At 40.9% G+C, this 11618-nt stretch overlaps 1 long non-coding RNA gene across 1 annotated transcript; it reads left to right on the top strand.

Annotated features, from left to right (window-relative positions):
• The first annotated feature begins 3231 nt into the window (after window positions 1-3231).
• LOC309862080 lies at window positions 3232-9291 on the top strand. Its single transcript, XR_014310303.1, has 2 exons — window positions 3232-6017; window positions 8834-9291. It is a non-coding gene; the product is annotated as an uncharacterized lncRNA (long non-coding RNA).
• Window positions 9292-11618: the final 2327 nt, after the last annotated feature.

Raw genomic sequence — 11618 nt, 5'->3', positions numbered from 1 at the left:
GTGGAAATTCTTTTTTATTTTATAACATTTTATTTTTAGGTAATCTCTACACACAATGTGGGGCTCAAACTCATGACCCTGAGATCAAGTGCTATTCGCTCCACCAATTGAGCCAACCAGGTGCCCCAGAAGTGGAAATTCTGACAGGTCTTTTTAATGTCTTAAAGAAGGATCCTAGGGGTGCCTGGATGGCTCAGTTGGTTAAGCATCTGACCCTTGATTTCGGCTCAGGTCATGATCTCAGGGTTGTGAGAGCCTGGAGTCAGTCTCCACACTCAGTGGGGAGTCTGCTGGAGATTCTCTCTCTCTCTCTGCCCCTCCCCTACCCCGTTCTCTCTCATAAATAAATAAATCTTTGAAGAAGGCTCTGAAAATTATAGTCTAAGTATCTATTGATTGAGAGAAATATATGCCAGAAGTATAATTTAAACTTAGCTAATTAGATATTTTACCCATTTCAGCAGCATCTACATATTGTTGAAAACATCTTCATTTACTCTTATTTAAACATTGAACAAATACTTAGTGACTATCACAATGTCCTATCAGATAAAGTTTCTAACTTCATGGATTTTATCCTAGGACAGAAACAACAAAGAAAAGTAAGATTATCTGAGATAATGACAAGTACCCTGAAGAAAATCAAACAGGGTAATGTGACAGGGACTGGGAGAAGATTACTTGAGGTGGATGTTTGGGGGAGGCCTCTCTGAGTAGGTGACTTTTACGCTGGGACCTGAGTGACAAGAAATAAATTAAATTATCATCTGTGGGCAGCTAAGACATGGTAAACATGTCTTAAACAATTTTTTTTTTTTAAAGATTTTATTTATTTATTTGACAGACAGAGATCACAAGTAGGTGGAGAGGCAGGCAGAGAGAGAGGAGGAAGCAGGCTCTCTGCTAAGCAGAGAGCCTGATGCGGGGCTCGATCCCAGGACCCTGGGATCATGACCTGAGCCGAAGGCAGAGGCCTTAACCCACTGAGCCACCCAGGTGCCCCTGTCTTAAACAATTTAAGTGCTCTACAGTCCCCACATTGGGAATGACCATCATAAGGGAAAGACTGAGGTCAGCTCTGGTTTCAAACTTAGTCCTTAGCTTGTTCAGTCCAGGCCATATGAGCCTGAAACATGCCTTTCCTGGTTCTAACTCATAGGCTTCAGTTTTCTGTCAGTAAAATGGGGCCAAGAGTCCAGATTTTAGGGTGCTATAAGGGTTAATTGATGCCTATAATACTCTTTAAGATGTCTAGATGAAAAACCTAGGGCTGTATAGAGGGTTATTAGAGCCTCCCAAGCCTCAGGGAAAATCTCTCCCTATCAGTAATGTAGGTCTTCTCTTCTCCAGTCTGTAGATGTGGGAAAATGGTTTTCAAACTTCTGTGGGTATTAGAATCAAAGATTGTCATAATGTGGGACGCCTGGGTTGCTCAGTTGGTTGGGCTGCTGCCTTCAGCTCGGGTCATGATCCCAGAATCCTGGGATGGAGTCCCACATTGGGCTCCTTGCTCAGAGGGAAGCCTGCTTCTCTCTCTGCCTCTTCCTGCCAGTCTGCTGCTTGTTCTCTCTCTCTCTCTCTCTCTGACAAATAAATAAAATAAATAAATAAAACCTTAAAAAATTAGTCATAATGTGAACTCTTGGATTCTTGGCCTGAGGTTCTCATTTTCTCTGAGGTTCTGGGTTCTTATCTCCTTAGTTCTGTGTTCTTCTGTCTCCCTGCCCAGTGCCTCACGCTTCCCAAGATTTTTATCTTTGCAAATGGACCTAAGATGCACTTGTGCATATATACTATGGTCAGAGACAACTTTGGTCATTTTTCCTAAGAGTAACCCAGAGTAAAGACTGGGGAAGCCAGGAATGCGTCTAGATCGGCTTCTCAAATGTAGACAGATATTAGGAAGAGGATTTAGGGGGAAACTTTGAAAAAAAGAAGGGAGGAATTGCTGACTGGAAGAAAATGAGAGAAGGTGAGTACAAGGAAAATAATCCTGGTGTAAGGGTCAGTTCACTGTTTCTCACCACTTTTCCTAGTGCTGAATCCCACTATAGGGGCTGTCCAGCGCTTGACTGATCAATTTATTCATTCATTCAATAGATAAATATAACTTAAATGTCTATTACATGCCAGGCAGTGTATATTATATTCCTATGTGTAGGAATTCAGTGTGAAATAAGACAAGACCTCTGCTTTCTGGAAGTTTCCACTCTGGCTGGGGGAAACAGAAAAATAAATAAATAAATACAATGATATAAATATGACTATTTCAGACAGTGATAAGTGCAATTATACAGCATAATGCAATAAAGATGGAGGTTTTCGTGGGTGACTACCTTAGACTGGGGTTAATAAGGGCCTCTCTCTTGAAGATAACATTTGAGCAGAAACCTGAATGACAAGAATAAGTCAGCCTTGGGAACAGAGCAGAGGGAGTGGAAGGAAAGCATTTTTGGCCAAGGGAATATCAGTGCAAAGGCCCTCAGGCAGGGAGGACTTCAGAATGTTTGAGAAGGCCCATATAGCTAGAGTAGAAGAGTGAGGGAAAGAAAACTGCAAGGTGCTATTGGAAAAGATGAGGATCAATATGGTAGGCTACATAATGAATACCTTGGAAGAGGCAGTGTGAACGAGGCCTTGTCTCCTGGGGTAACAACAGTAGAGGCCAACCTAGAATAGCCAAAACAATCCTGAAAATGAAGAACCAAGTTGTAAGACTCATAGTCTCTGATTTCGAAACTCACTTCCAAGCTATTATAATCAAGACAGTATGGTACTTGCACTCAGAAATACATACAGGATTGACAATCTAGGAATACACGCTCACACTTAGGGTCAATAGATTTTTTATGAGAATGCCAAGACAATTCAATGGTGAAGAATAGTCTTTAACAACAAATGATTCTGGGAAAACTGGATATCTTCATGCAAAAGAATGAAGTTGGACTCCGACCTCATATCACATACAAAAATTAACTCAAAATCCATCAAAAACCTAAATGTAAGCGCCAGACCATCTCTTCTTGGAAGAAAATAGGTGTTAATCCTCATGACCCTGGGTTTGGCAATAGTTTCTTTCCTTCTTTTCTTTCTTTCTTTCTTTCTTTCTTTCTTTCTTTCTTTCTTTCTTTCTTTCTTTCTTTCTTTCTTTTTTTAAAGATTTTATTTATTTATTTAACAGACAGAGATCACAAGTAGGCAGAGAGGCAGGCAGAGAGGGAGTGGGGAAGCAGGCTCCCTGCCGAGCAGAGAGCCCAATGCGGGGCTTGATCCCAGGACCCTGGGATCATGACCTGAGCCTAAGGCAGAGGCTTTACCCACTGAGCCACACAGGTGCCCCGGCAATAGTTTCTTATATATGATACCATACAAGGAACAAAATAAAAAATAGATTTAAGACTTCTATCCTTCAAATGGCACTATCTACAAAGAGAAAAGACAACCTGCAAAATGGGAGAAAATACATGTAATCATACATCTGATAAGCGACTTGTATCTAGAATATATTAATAACCGTTATAACTCAGAAATAAGAACGCATGCGTGGGTAGCTCATTTGGTTAAGTGTTCAACTCTTGATTTCAGCTGGGGATATGATCTCAGGGTCATGATTTCAGGGTCATGAGATCAAGTCCTGTTTGGAGCCCAGTGCCAAACCCCGTGTGGAGCTCTGCACTCAATGTGGAGTTTGTCTCTCCCTCTCCCTTTGCACTTCCCCACTTGCTTGCACTCTTTCTCTAAATAAATAGATCTTAAAGAAAAAAAAAATAATAAAAGACAGGGAGTCTGGGTGGGGAACAGAAAGAGAAGGACAAGTAGACTCTGCACTGGCATGGAACCTAACTTGGGACTCTATCTCATGATCCTAAGAACACAACCTCAGCCAAAACCAAAAGTTGGCTACTCAACCAACTCAGCCACCCAGATACCCCCAAATAATTCAATTTAAACATAGACAAGAGAAGAGGTGTCTGGCTGGCTCAGGTGGTGGAGCATGCAATTCTTGATCTCGGGGTCATGAGTTTGAGCCCCCTGTTAGGTACAGAGCTAACAAAAAAAAAGTGGGGGGATCTAAAAAGACCTTTGTCTAAAGAATATATATCAATGAGAGGCACGTGGCTGGCTTAGGTGGAAGAGCCAGTGACTCTTGATCTTGTGGTCATGAGTTTGAGTCCCATGTTCAATGTAGGAATTACTTAAAAATAAATAAATGAACTTAAAAAAATAAAGAAGATACAGTAAATGGACAAGAATCACACTAAAAGATACTCAACATCTTTAGCCATCAAGAAAACACAAACCAAGAAGGAGAACATGATGCAGTAAAAGCCGGGGCACTTTAAAAACTCTTAGATTTCGGGGCTCCTGGGTGGCTCAGTGGGTTAAGCCTCTGCCTTCGGCTCAGGTCACGATCTCAGGGTCTTGGGATCGAGACCCGCATTGGGCTCTCTGCTCAGCAGGGAGCCTGCTTCCCCCTCTCTCTCTGCCTGCCTCTCTGCCTACTTGTGATCTCTGTCAAATAAATAAATAAAATCTTTAAAAAAAAAAAAGAAAACACAAACCAAAACCACAATGAGATACTGTTCACACTCATTAGCATGGCTATAAATAATAAGTATCGGTAAGGATGCAGAGAGGTTGGAACCCTCACACATTACTAGGGGGAATGCAAAATGATGCAGCAATTGCGAAAACAGTTTGTGTTCTTCAAAAAGTTAAATACAGAATCATCATATGATCCAGCAATCCCACTCATAGGTATATGCCCCCAAAGAATTTAAAGCAGGGACACAAACAGTGCCTTACACCAATGTTCATAGCAGCATTATTCACAATAGTCAAAAGGTGAAAACGATTCAGATGACTCAATAACCCAAAGTTCTAAATAAACAAGATGTGTTATATATCCAGACAGTGGAATATTATTCAGCAATAAAATGTAATGAAACATGATACATGCTATGACATTGATGAACTTTGAAAACATCATTCTAAATGAACGAAGCTAGTCACAAAGGACCACATATTGTATGATTCCATTTTGTGAACGATCCAGAATGGACAAATCTATAAAGACAGAAATTACACTTTTGGTTGCCAAAGGCTTGAGGACTTGGGGGGAGGGGTATTGAGAGATAACAGCTAAGGAATATAGGATTTCTTTTTAGGGCTGATGAAAATATTCTAAAATAGATATGGTGGTTGTACAACTCAGCAAATATAATAAATACCATTGAATTGTACGCTTTGGGTACATTGTGTGGTCTGTGAATCATATTTCAATATATCTATTAAAAAAATTAAAACATTGGTAGGGGCCAGAGCCTGGTATCTAATTAGCAGGGTCACAACATGGCGGTCAAAAACCTCTAGGGCCCCCAAGACCAAAGGAATTATCCCTGCTGGGCAAGAACTGAGGGAATTCTCTAATACCGACTCCAGGAACCTAACAGCTAAGTGAACCCAAGGGAAGAACCACAGTCTTGGGAGGTTTCTCCAGGTTGTTTTCAGAGACCTGTGTTTGTTCATCTCCTGTGAATATATCCATGTCCAAAGGGGATAACGTATAGTGATGCAAACTAGAGCTGTGTTCCCTTTCCAGATCCTCTGCTCTTTTCTTTTCTTCTTCTTTTTTTAAATTTATTTGACAGAGAGAGAGAGAGAGAGCAAGTGCACAAGCAGGGGGAGAGGGGGAGAGGGGGAGGGAGAAGCAGGCTCCCCACTGAGCAGGGAGTCTGATGCTGGGCTTGATCCCAGGACCCTGGGACCATGACCTGAGACAAAGGCAGATGTCCAACCAACTGAGGCACCCAGTGCCCCTCCTCTGCTCTTCTCAACAAGAATACATTATGACACAGTCCTTAGCTCCAGCTTGACCTATTTTGTTTATTAATAACCACAGGATCACAGAGCTGGAAGATCATCTCATCTTAAAGATGCAGAAACTGAGGGTCCAGAGGAGAGTCACCTGCTTGATCACATAGCCAGTAAATGGCATAGTGGGGACTCAAATCATGGTATGATGCCTTACCCTTAAGTTCCCCCTCCTAGTGACTAAATCTCTAATAACTCAGTAGTAGTCTAAAGAAGGACAGGGCTCAGGCCAAGGGGAGGGGATGGATGGTAGGAGGGAAAGGGAAAGATGGAAGTGCATGTGGAGGTGGAATGCAACATACGCAGCAAAATAGTAGTTGTTACTTTGTTGGTTTACATTTTTTCTCTTTAAGTTTGATTTCTTTCATGTTGGCCTATTCTAATTAACCATTTGAGACTGTGGCCTAGAAGAATTATTGGTTCTTAAAAGTCACTGAAGACTTTAGGCCATTTTAGGAAATGGGCCAGAATAGGAGGAAAGAAATACAAGTATCACTGCTCTAGGAGTCGTCCCTGGCACCTCCCAGTTCCTGATATTGAGCCCAAGTGGACCAGCTGAGGCCCCTGATAGCTTGCCCTTACCACTTAATTTCAGGGTTTCTAAATAAACTCCCTAGTGGCTGCAAAGTTCCCTCCCTACCCTTTCTAGTCTCTCTCTTCACCCTGAGCAACTGCCAAGTCTTGTCTGGAAACTTAGAGAGGGAGAAAGAAGGAAAGGAGTGCCTCTTCCTTTTCATAGATTCACACCAGAGATGCCTAGAACATAGCTCAGAGTTCTTGCTCCCCAGCTTTAACTGCTGGGTTAAAGATGAGAGTTGGCTCAGTGAGGAAAGACTGAAAAGCCAGCAGAGTCTTCGTAAGTCATCTCCTCCACCCTTCTGCCTCCCCTGCAACTGCTACATAGCATTGCAGCAGTTTGGAGACCTTCTGGTCTCAGAACCCCTGTATGTGCTTAAAAATTATTAAAGACCCAAAGTCCTTTTATTTATTACTAAATACCCAAAGAGCTCTTGTTTATATACATGGGTTTTATCTGTTGGTATTTAGTGTATCAGAAAATAAAACTGAGGAATTTATAAAAATCAGTTTGGTTCATAAATGTGAACACAAGTAACATATTTTTCAGAAAAAATATATTTTTCCAAGCAAAAATAGTAAGAGTGAATTTTTAATGTCTGTCTTAATAAAGGACAAATTCTCCTATCTGCTTCAACATTCAGTCAATTGCAATATAGTATTTTCATTGAGGAATATGAAGAAAATCTGCACTCATGGATATGTAGTGGGAAAAGGAGGGATATTTTAACTTTTTTTCCCCCAGATAATTGTGGTTATTATATTTTTTAAAAAAGATGTATTTATTTATTTGAGAGAGAGAGAAAGAGAGCAAGGGTAGGGCACAGAGAGAGAGAATTTCAAGCAGACTCCCTGCTGAGCACAGAGCGTGGAGCACAATGCAGGGTTTGATCTCATGACCTGAGTTGAAATCACAAGTCGGACGGACACTTAACTGACTGAGTCACCCAGGTGCCCCTCATTCTTATCTTTAATAATACACCAAAAATTCAAGAACTGTTAGTATTCTCAAGGTTGAAACTGTAACTATAAATTTTTCATATTCTGTTACATTAAAATCCACTGGTCCATCTTTCCATGTTCTTTTATTTATGCATGGTTTTATAACATCATGCATTGGTCATCTGGGAAATACAGTTCATTGAGTTATGCAGCTCATGCAAATACTGACACATTTTATTACAGAATGTAAAAAATACATTTGGCAATATCATTACCTATCTCATCAAAAAGTCTTTAAGCTTGGGGAACTAATCACCAATGATAGTGGATGCAATTTTCCAGAAATCCTCATTTTTGCCCCAAAGCTTAAATTTTATATTTGGACACAAATACTAGCAGCTGTTTTCATTTAAGTGGTAGAGTCCAGAAAATGTCTGCCAAATACACATGTCTGAATTACCAAATTTTATGTCAGTCATACCTTCAAGTAAAAATGATGTTCCATGAAAAAAATGGTTAGTTCAATTTACAACAAAAATAGTTGCATGAATGTTTTTCCTTGAGACAACCAATGTTCATACTTCCCGTTTCCTCATATAGAATATTAAAAATATATGTACTCAAAGGTTGAGATTTAATGAATAAATTTAATCTTTACTGTTTCATTAGAGCAGTTTTGTTTTGTTTTGTTTTCAAACTTTTAACCTTTTAATTTATTTATTTATTTTTGAAAGAGAGCACAAGCAGCAGGAGGAGCAGAGGGAGAAGCAGACTCCCCACTGAGCAGGGAGCTGGATGTGGGACTTGATCCCAAGACCCTGGGATCATGTCCTGAGCTGACAGCAGACACTGAACTGACTGAGACATCCAGGAGCCTATTATCAGGACATTTTTAAAAAGGATCTTACTTATTTATTTCAGGGAGAGAGAGAGAGAGCAGGAATCGGGGAAGGAGCAGAGGGAAGAGGGACAAGCAGACTCTGTGCTGAGCATGGATTCCTATGTGGGGCTGGATCCCATGACCCTGTGATCATAACCCGAGAAACCAAGAGTCTGACACTCAACTGACTGAGCCACTCAGGTGCCCCCATTAAGGACATTAAAAAAAAATTATTTATTTATTTATTTTAGAAAGAGAGAAGAGAAAGAGAGCACATAGGACCCAAGGGAGGGCAAGAGGGAGAGAGAGAGAACACAGTCCCCTCTGAGACCTGAGTCCTAAGCCCCTAGATCCCATGACTCTGAGATCACGACCCAAGCCAAAATCAAGAGTTGGAAGCTCAACCAACTGAGCAACCCAGGTGCCCTTTAAGTGAAACTTTTCTATTATTTCTCTTTTGAGACCTTAGCACTTAGATTTTGCAGACCTGGGTGAGAAATCCATCGCCCACTTTCCACATATATAACTGGTTTTTTGTTTGTTTGTTTGTTTTTTAAGCAGGCTCCATGCCCAATGTGGAGCCCAATGAGGGGCTTGAACTAAAGATTCTGAGATCAAGATCTGAGGGGAGATCAAGATTCAGATGCTTAATCGACTGAGCCCCCCAGCTGCCCCTATTGTCCCATTTTTGCAACAGGATTTGCTCACTTTGTGTCTCTTTGTCATATTTGGTAACTCTTGCAATATTTCAAACTTTTTCATTATTATATTTGTTATGGTGATCAGTGATTTTTGATGTTGCTATTGTAATTGTTTTGGGGTGCCATGCATGAACTGTGCCCACAAAGGCAAACTTAGTAAATGTTGTGTGTGTTCTGACTGCTTCACCCACCACGTGTTCCCCCACCTCTCTCCCTCTCCTCGAGCCTCCCTAATCACTAAGACACAACAATATTGACATTAGACTGATTAATAACGCTACAGAGGCCTCTCATGTTCAAATAAAAGGAAAAACGGCATGTCTCACTTTAGGTCAAAAGCTAGAAATGATTAAACTTAGTGAGGAAGGCATGTCAAAAATCAAGATAGGCAAAGTAAACTGAAAACCTTCTATAAAGGATTCACCATTCTAGATGCTGTTAAGAATATTCAGGATTTAAACTACCAACATTAACAGGAGTTTGGAAAAAGTTGATTCTAACCCTCATGGATGACTTTGACAGGCTCCACACTTCAGTGGAAGAAGTAAGTATAGATGTGATGGCAATAGCAAGAGGAATAGAGTTAGAAGTGGAGCCTGAAGGTGTGACTGAATTGCCATTATTTCATGGTAAAACTTGAACGGATGAAAACTTGCTTCTTCTGGATGAGCAAAGAAAGCAGCTTCTTAAGATGGAATCTACTCTTGGGGTGCCTGGGTGGCTCAGTTGGTTAAGCGTCTGCCTTTGGCTCAGGTCATGATCCCAGGGTCTTGAGATGGAACCCTGAGTCCAGCTCCCTGCTCAGCATGGAGTCTGCTTCTCCTTCTGTCCCTCACCCTACTCATGGTCTCTCTCTCAGACAAATAAATAAAATCTTAAAAAAATAAAAAAAGATGGAAACTACTCCCAGTGAAGATGTTGTAAAGATTGTTGCAATGACAATGAAAGATTAAGATTATTATTATTATTATTATTTTAAGATTTTATTTATTTATTTGACAGAGAGAAATCACAAGTAGATGGAGAGGCAGGCAGAGAGAGAGAGAGAGGGAAGCAGGCTCTCTGCTGAGCAGAGAGCCCGATGCGGGACTCGATCCCAGGACTCTGAGATCATGACCTGAGCCGAAGGCAGCGGCTTAACCCACTGAGCCACCCAGGCGCCCCAAAGATTAAGATTATTATATAAACTTAGTTGATAAAGCAGCATCAGGGTTTGAAAGGATTGACTTTCTTTTTTTTAAAGGTATCATTTTTAAGTAATCTCTCCACCCAACATGGGGCTTGAAATCACAAGTCTCATGCTCTACTGAGCCAGCCAGGCACCCCAGGATTAACTCTCAATTTTGGAAGGCAGCTATGCTCACCGCTATACCACCAACGTGTAACTCCCAATTTTGAAAGAAGCTCTACTGTAGGTAAAATGTTGTCAAACAGTATTACATGCTACAGAAAAATCGTTCATGAAAAGAAGAGTCCTTTAATGAGGCAAACTTCACTGTTGTCTTATTTTAAGAAATGGCCACATCTATTCTAATCTTCAGCAATCACCACCCTGATCAGTCTGAAGACATCAACATCGAGGTAAGACCCTCCACCAGCAAAAAGATGATGACTTGCTAAAAGCCCAGCTGATAGTTTGCATTTTATAGTTTTAACACCACTTATTTAACCACTTAATAATGGACAAGCAAGGTTTCAGTGAACACCTTCATACACATATTTTTGAATTTGTGTGTGGAGCCATGACATGAGAGGAACTCTGTGCCAATTGCCCCAGAACTAGAACTGGATTTTGCTAGATAAAAGGGTGAATACATTTTAAAATGTGAAGGTAACTCCAAAACTGATTTCCTTAAAGATTTTATCAATTTATACTCTTGCTAATGGCATATAAAAGTACAACAAGGAATCTGTGAGAATAATTGTGGGGAATGAGATGATCAGGCTCTGAATGGTGGTCTCACCAGTGCTTTCGAGGGTTTTAAAATATTTGAGTCCTTCAGTTACTCTCAAGGAATTCTAATATTTATATGAAGTCTCTAGTACACAGAAGAGTATTGCGGCTTTCTTTGGACACTCTCTTAAAACTCTGGTTTTAGTTAAAAACTCTGCCAACTTATGGACAGAGGCACTGGGACAGACTAGGGCTTTAATCAAACCCTAGAGGCCACTGACAGGCTTGCCCATTTCTGAGGCTTTTGTCCTACCTAACTCTTGAAATGGTGAAGCAATCCTCTTCAAATGATAAACCTTTTTCATCTACGAGATTTATGCTGGAGAAGTCCCACCCTGGCTGTTTTTTCTTCCTTGTCACCAGTGGTGCCAATGCCAGGGTTCAAGAGGTCCATCTAGGTAAAGTTTCAGAGTAGTGTCTGGACCACAGTTTTTCTTATAGCTTCTGTGAGCTTATACCAGACTCATGTTTCAACTAGACGGTCTATAGGTGTCCTCTTAGAGCCACAGCAAACAACATGTCACTTTCCTGGGGAAGAACATCTAGGAGGTGGCACTGTGCACCTGCCCTGCAGGTGAACGCCATGCTGCGTCTCTTGGTTTATAGGCCTGCCTTGATGAGCAAGGGGTGTGGTAAACAAAGTTGAGTTCAAACACTCCACAAGAGTCTCTAAGAACAGTCCTCAGAATGA

This window comes from Mustela nivalis (assembly GCF_964662115.1).
Source record: "Mustela nivalis genome assembly, chromosome: 3".
NCBI classification, from domain to species: Eukaryota; Metazoa; Chordata; class Mammalia; order Carnivora; family Mustelidae; genus Mustela; species Mustela nivalis.
Note: the sequence above shows the minus strand (reverse complement) of the source record. Positions and strands in the feature narration are given on the sequence as shown.